This window comes from Tigriopus californicus, chromosome 6, assembly GCF_007210705.1.
Source record: "Tigriopus californicus strain San Diego chromosome 6, Tcal_SD_v2.1, whole genome shotgun sequence".
Taxonomy (NCBI): domain Eukaryota; kingdom Metazoa; phylum Arthropoda; class Copepoda; order Harpacticoida; family Harpacticidae; genus Tigriopus; species Tigriopus californicus.
The window spans coordinates 13555818-13562746 of record NC_081445.1 but is presented as its reverse complement, the minus strand read 5'-3'; positions in this window follow the sequence as shown (position 1 = coordinate 13562746).

Here is a 6929-nt window from a genome sequence, read left to right as displayed (position 1 = left end):
CTTTGTTACCGTCTAGAATATTCTAGGAAACTGACTTCCCGAGTTCCCAGAAACGGCCGTTTCACTACAGTTGCCCCCGGGTAACAAAGGCTGCTGCGTCCTCGTAGCAGTATCATCTCCGGGGTTCCTTGGTCGGTCCACAGGGTCGGGGCTACTGGTGACGTGGAGCTGGAGGGCGGCGGGAGGATATCGGTTTTGGCGATGGCGCCAGCGATAAACAGCATAGCCGATGATGGGCAGGCTCATGCCTATGACGACGAGCAGGGTGGCAACCTCGTAACGGACTGCTGTATGGGTTCTTACAAGTTGGTGAGCGCGGATGGCTGCAGTAGTGAGGTCGGCTAAAGGGAGAGGTTCCTGTGTGGTGGTGACATTCCACTGTGTGAGCATGCAATTCAACTTGTTGTCTTGGATGGGGTTGTGGGGTTGATGGTGGTTAATCAGGGCGAGTAGATCCATAGGCGGGATTGTAGGAGGGCGGGTGATTATAACTTCCTGGCCTATCCAGCCGGATCGAGTGGCTGATACATAAAGGTCTGCCGTGCTGAATCGGCACCCGTTAGGAAGGGTTAGGGTTGTGGTTCCAGGTAAATACTCTCTCTCGACGGTGGTTCCGTTGCGGCAGGTAATGCGGGCCTTTTCAATTTGACGAGTTAGGACGAGAAAGGTTTCAGGTCCTACTTGATGGAATTCCATTCCTTTGCTTGGTGGTGGAATAGCAAGAGGGCATTTCTGTCAGATGTTGGCGGCGTGGCCCTGGAACAGGGCGAAAAGGCAGCTGGTGGTGGCTGTTTTTAACAGCACTAGTATCTGAGGGCACAGGTAGAGTTGTCGCACCTTGAGGCATGTACTTAGGTCGGCTTGATACAATTCCTGGTGGAGAGTACCTTCTTCATTGAGGATAAGGTAATCCTAAGGATTTCGTACTACCATTTCCTGGCCATGTGTAGTAAAGAGGGGCATAGCCAAGTGCAGGTATAGAGAGAAGGTTTCCTTGATGTTGTAGACAGGGACTGGGACCACTATCCGTAACTTGCCATATTTGATGTCTGTGTGACAAGGGAGCTTGTAAAAGGCTTCCAGGTCAGTAGGATCAAAGGCTAGTCGCAACGGGCCATTGGCTTGATTGGACATTTTCCGTAGGGTGGTTCTGACCAAATCTGGGTGGAACAGTTCGATAGTGATTCGCCCGTGTAAGGCCTCTGTCCATGTGTCGAGGATGGCGTGGATGTTTTGGGTGGCTTGGGTGACAGCATATTGGGATAGTGAGATGAGAGCTTCCACCCGAAGGTAGTTCCGAAGGTACTGTTGCTGTTTAGTTATTCGGGATTCGTACTTCATCTCGTGCAGGACCAGGCCGTGGACTGTCTCGTTTAGTCTTTGGACTTGCCGAGCACTGTTCTGGATCTGTCTCGCGGCAGCGTCCACATAATGGATGGTCTGGTCTTGCCTTGCTTCCAGTTCATCAATGCTGTTTGAAAGATGGTGATTGGTGAACGCCATTCCCAAGGCTCCTCCGATGGTCAGTAGGGCGGCGGCCATGACCATGGCAGCCCGTTTCTGACGGGGGGCTACCCGGTCGAGTTGTTGGATCTCATGTAGCCTGATTAGGCAATGCTCTAGGTTGATATTGATTGCCTATTTGCTTCTGGATGATGCGGTTATCAGTTCCGTTGAGATCCCTTTTGGCCTTGGCCACATACTGCATGATGTTTTGTATGTGACTCAGTTGCTCCTGAATCGGGGTGATGTCCAGTCGGCCTATGATGAGGTTGGTGGTAGTGTCGGTAGCTACTTCTCCGATCGTTTGGAAGATAGCCGGTTCTTTATGGAGGTGGTCTGTGCTGTCAGCGGCAATTAGGGTGAGGAGGAGGTGGCCTAGTAAGAGTTGGTGCATAGTCCTGATAGCGTGTCTGCAAGAAGGTGCGGAGTGGGGGGGGCTATAGCTAGGGTGGCTACGGTATAGTGCAATAACGGGTATAGTATGTACAATAGTGTGGACTATAGTGCTAAGTTGGTTACGGTATGGTGCGATAATGGGTATAGTATTATAGTATGGTACAATAATGTTAATCAATATGAGGGAAAGAGAAATGCTTTATTCGTTCAGCGTGCGTTTTGGGCTGGTGATGGCCAAGTCAGCCAATGGAAGGCTGGGTGCGTCACCTTTCCTGTCTTGGGGGTATGGGCACTTTCTGTTGGCTCTTCTTCTGGTCCTTCCTTTCGCCGACGCTGCTTGTACCGGTCGTGGGGGCGGGGCGTGGCCAGCCTCCGGTGTTGGCTCCTCTGGTGCAGTGTTGGGTCCATCTACTTTGGTCTCGGCGTCCTCGTCAATAGAGGTATCGCTGGAATCGTCGTCAGTGTCGGAACTATCTGACTCCTCGCATGGTGTGATGACGCTCAAATGCAGGGGTATTGCCGGGGCGATGTAGGCAATGGGACGGGCTGGATCCCACTCGATCGTGGAGTCCGTGTCGTTATGCACCACCACCGTACATCGGTGTGATGTCTTGCCTACTTGGTGGAAGGCTATGCTTCTGGCAACCAGCGTAGAGGGGTGTTCCAGGGGGAGTTGGTGGGCGGCGAATTCTTTCTGGAGTGCCGGCATATCCATTGTGTTAAAACAACACTNTTCTATTACGATTATAGGTTCGGGAACCCTGATGGCAGGTGTCTGATTCTTGGCTTGCACACGGCACTCTTTTCAGGCCTATAAATTTGGGCTTGGCAATTCATAGATTTCCGTCTTGGGACTCATTGGCACTTTTATCTGTCGCCATCATTATTCTGTCTGTTGCCATGATCATTCGATGATAATTCGTGAAAGGGCGTTTCACTACAGAACTCTTGACCCAAGCATTAGGTAAAAATACCTTGATAGCTCTCAAAGATGGAGAGCACCTAGTACAAGGGCTTCAATTTCTTAGACCTATCTTAAGGCCTCCGGTTGTAACCCTAAAACCCTGGCATACAACCAATAGTTCGAGCTTCCTTTATCAGGGCCTCAAACAATCTTACAAATCGCTTGCTACCTCTACTCCCCACGGTCCCAGATCAATCTCGGTTGTGTGGCATTTACCTGGGCAAATCTTCAAGGCTACTGTCCTGCAAAATGTGGTCACTATCCTAGTCTAGTGGGCATCTATCAAACGAAGCTGATCTCTACTCTTAGAGTCTAACACCTGATTCTTGCCAAATCAAAGATGAACTTCGGTTATTGTTCCATCTACTTTATTCAATTACTCTACATGAAAATGACACTCTACCAATCAGCTGTATTGCTCGGGTAATGAATGAGGGGGGTAATTGCTTGGCCATGGAAGAAGGAAAACATACATGGATAGAGAATGGTCAGATCCTACTTTTTGATGAGGGTGAATCTTGCGTCCAACGGAGATCCACGGCGATGACGTCGGTTCGATTGGATTGAAGGTCCAGGATCGAATTGACGGAGAATAACTCAGAAGTTGCACCTGTACTCAGATCCAGAAACTTTTCAACTCCTCTATGCTGGCTCACTGACGTATGCTATGCACTTCCCCAGGTCCTCTTGACTCTGCACGGCTTCCTGGGTCCCAACTCCAAGGGTTGACTTTCACTCTGCTTGTTTCAAAATGCATAGAACCAACTTTCAGTACTCTTTCAAAATTGTCCTTTGTTCAACTACCATTTCAATGTTCAACGGTGACCCCTGTCCTCATTGAAGGACGATGGGTTGCTTTGTTCTCCTGGAGCCCGAAAATGTGACTTCCTCGGAGAGGTTCAAAAACAGACTTCTCTCCTCGAACACCAAAATGTGACTGTTATTGTTGAAGAGTGATGTGTGACTGTCCTTTTGGTTAAACTTCCCGACCACGTTGATTTCCGCCTCTTCCCCATGGAGGCTAAACGGGTTGTCTCAGGGCTCATGGCGGACGGTGGCGGCTTCTTCTGTAAACTGTTTCACTTGAACGACATCTGACGCCAACATGGATTTTCACATACCACAATGTCCAGGGTTGACCTCCTTTCGTCAGGCCAGTCACATTGGTCTTCAAGGGGTTTCTCGGATTGCTGACGATGGATTATGTCTGCCTCTTCTGTAAGATGTGGCATGTGGGTCACATCTGACCACCACTGGGTGTGAACGGCAAAGGGTTTACATTGGGCTGGAACCACNTTCTTCAATGTCGGTGGAGGCCATGGACGACAGGCCTTCGTCACTCGAGTCGGAGTCTAGGAGGTCATGGAAGGGTCCGTGTGTATACTGAAGCCTAAAATAGATTTGGCGGCGTGCCATAAGGCGGCCAATGGGCAGGGCGGTGGGCCATGTTAGGGTCTCATCTGTTGTGTTATGGATTAAAATCCAAATGATTGAACGGTTGCCGTTGCCTGCTGGGCCTGGGACGTAGCGGGTGGTTACGCCTGCTCGTTCCATCAAGGGCATGGGTAGGAAGGTGAAGTAACCATCCCTTGGGAATCTGACACTTAGGCAGGTCCGTGGTGCGATAGACGAATGAGGTGGTATGGTGATGGTGTGTGGGTAGTTGCCATCATTGCTGAAGATGTACAACCCGGTGTCTCCGTGCGGCGTGGGTGGTCGGTAGTGGCCGTTCTCGCTGTCGTCGAGGTAGAGGCGGAATAGTCCCAGAAGTGGCCTGAAGAGGCAGGAAGGGGGTGGGGATCAGAGAGAATAAACGAAGAGAGAGGGGAGTGCCCCCTCGGGAAAAAAGCTGGTCCTCCAGCGTTGCTTAAAGGAGGGCCACGTGAAAAACGCGGTGTGCCAGGGAGGCAGCAAAGGTAGTACTGGGCAGGGCGGGTCGCTTGGGCTCGGAGCAGGGAAAAGAGAGAGTGTCGTTGAGCGTGGCAGCCTTTCGTTTAGGGGCTGCAGAGGTCCATGACATGTCCATAGCGGCGTCACTATGTTGTAGTTGTGTTGGCGATGGGGATGTTGGACGGCGTGGTAGCAGGGGGTCATTGACGGCCGGTTGAGGAGCGCTGGGCTCAGTAGGGGCCAAGGGTAGCGGAGGGTGTAATGCCGGCAGCAGGCTGGTATTGGATTGGAGGGGCTTGTCGGGCCAGTCGTATTGGTATGGGTTGCTGTGGGCGTGCGTCACTGCCGGTTGCTTGTTGGCTTTGGCAATGGCCCAGGCGTAAGGTGTCTGGAGCTTGCTCAATTCCCATGGATGTGCTTTAGTCAGGCGATCCTTGCTGACTATTTCCATTGAGGTGACTGAATGGCGTTCGTTGCCTTGGATGGCCTTGCGTATTTTCACCTGCCGGTCGTTGATTATTTCGTGTACTTGGTAGGGGCCATCTTGGTACGTAGCGGTTTTGCGGGAGATTCCGGACTCGGTTGGGTCGTTTGCCCGGAATTTGAAAACCCAATCTCCGGGTTGGAGAGTCAACGGTCTGACCCGTCGGTCATAGTGCGGCTTGTTGGCCTCGTGGTTCTCCAGTTGCTGGGTGCGAACTTTGTCCATAACTCGGGCCAATCGAACGATACTGTCTGCTAATTGGCCTGACGGAGTCGGGATGATAGCGCTTGAGAATAACTGGGCCGGAATGGTGGGTTCTTGGACGAAAGTGAGTTCGTGGGGCGAGACTGGTAAATTGCTTAAAGGGGTTTGTCAGAGGGCGGCCAGGGCGGCCGGGACAAATCGATACCATTGGCTTGGTTGGGCGTTCTCTTGTTGCATGAGAGCGCGGATAGTGCCCTCCAGAGAGCGGTGCATTCACTCAACTGGGTTAGTGTGCGGTTCATAGGCCATGGTTTGGCTTTCGACTACTCCCAACCTGTGGCAAGTAGATCGAAAAAGGGCTGACACGAACTGTCGTCCTCTGTCGGTGATAAGTTTCATGCCCACTCCATAGCGAGGGAAGAACTCATTGGTGAGGACTCGTAAGATTGCCTAGGTGGTCATGGCGTTGATGGGCCAAGCTTCAGGATACTTGGTGAAAGCGTCTTGCAAGGTTAGCAGGTAGCGTTTGCCTTGAGGTCCCTGTGACCCGGGCCATGGACCAACGAGGTCAGCGTAAAAATGGGTGAATCGGGTGTCGACGGCAGTGCTTGTTTGTCCAAGGGGGACGTGTTTTTCGTGGGTTCTTCTCTTGGCTTGTTGGCAAGGAGAACATCCTTCAATCATCTGGGCTATGTCTTTGGCCATGCCGGGCCAATAGAAATGTCTTCTAGCTTGGTTGTAGGTACGTACTCTTCCTTGATGTCCTGCTAGCGGGTGGTTGTGTAGGCATCTCAGGAGGTCTGGTATCAAGGTGTCAGGTATACAAACTCTCTCGTGGTCGTCCGTGACGATGCAAAGTTTGTCGTCCTTAAACATTAGTTTGTCCAGTTGCGTTCGGTATTGTCGCAGTTTTGGATCGTTTAGCTCCGAAACGGGCGGAGCGTCTTGGGGTTTAGTCACCCACAATCGGACTTGCTTGAGTGTGCTATCTTTTTCTTGTTCTGTAGGGAGGTGGTATTGTGACATCCTCTTCGTGGGTTGGGTGTTTGGGCGTTCTTCCTCGGTCCATGTTCGGCCTTCTTCTTCATCCTGAAGTGCTAATTGCTGGTGGACCAAGTCGTTGGGGCTGTGGTCTTCGCAAAGGCAAGGTTCCGGGTAACTGGAATCTGGTTCGCCCAGGGACGTTCCTGGGTCTTCTGGTGGTTGGGGTTCTATGGTAGGCGTCGGGGGCGGTTCTACTTCTTCCACTTCTTCTTCTTCTGCGGCTGCTAGGTGCCGAGTTTGGCTACGTGTGAGGGCATGGACCTGAGTTTTCCTGAATGCCCCTGTGGTCGGGGGTTTAACACCTAATTCTTGATACATGGCGTGGTCTGCTTCGGTGATCTCGATGTCGGTTTCTGGGGTGTCTGAGTCATTGGGTTTTCGGGACAAGGCGTCTGCATTTGCGTGGTTAGCGCCTGGTCGATACTCGATCTCGAAATCATAGTC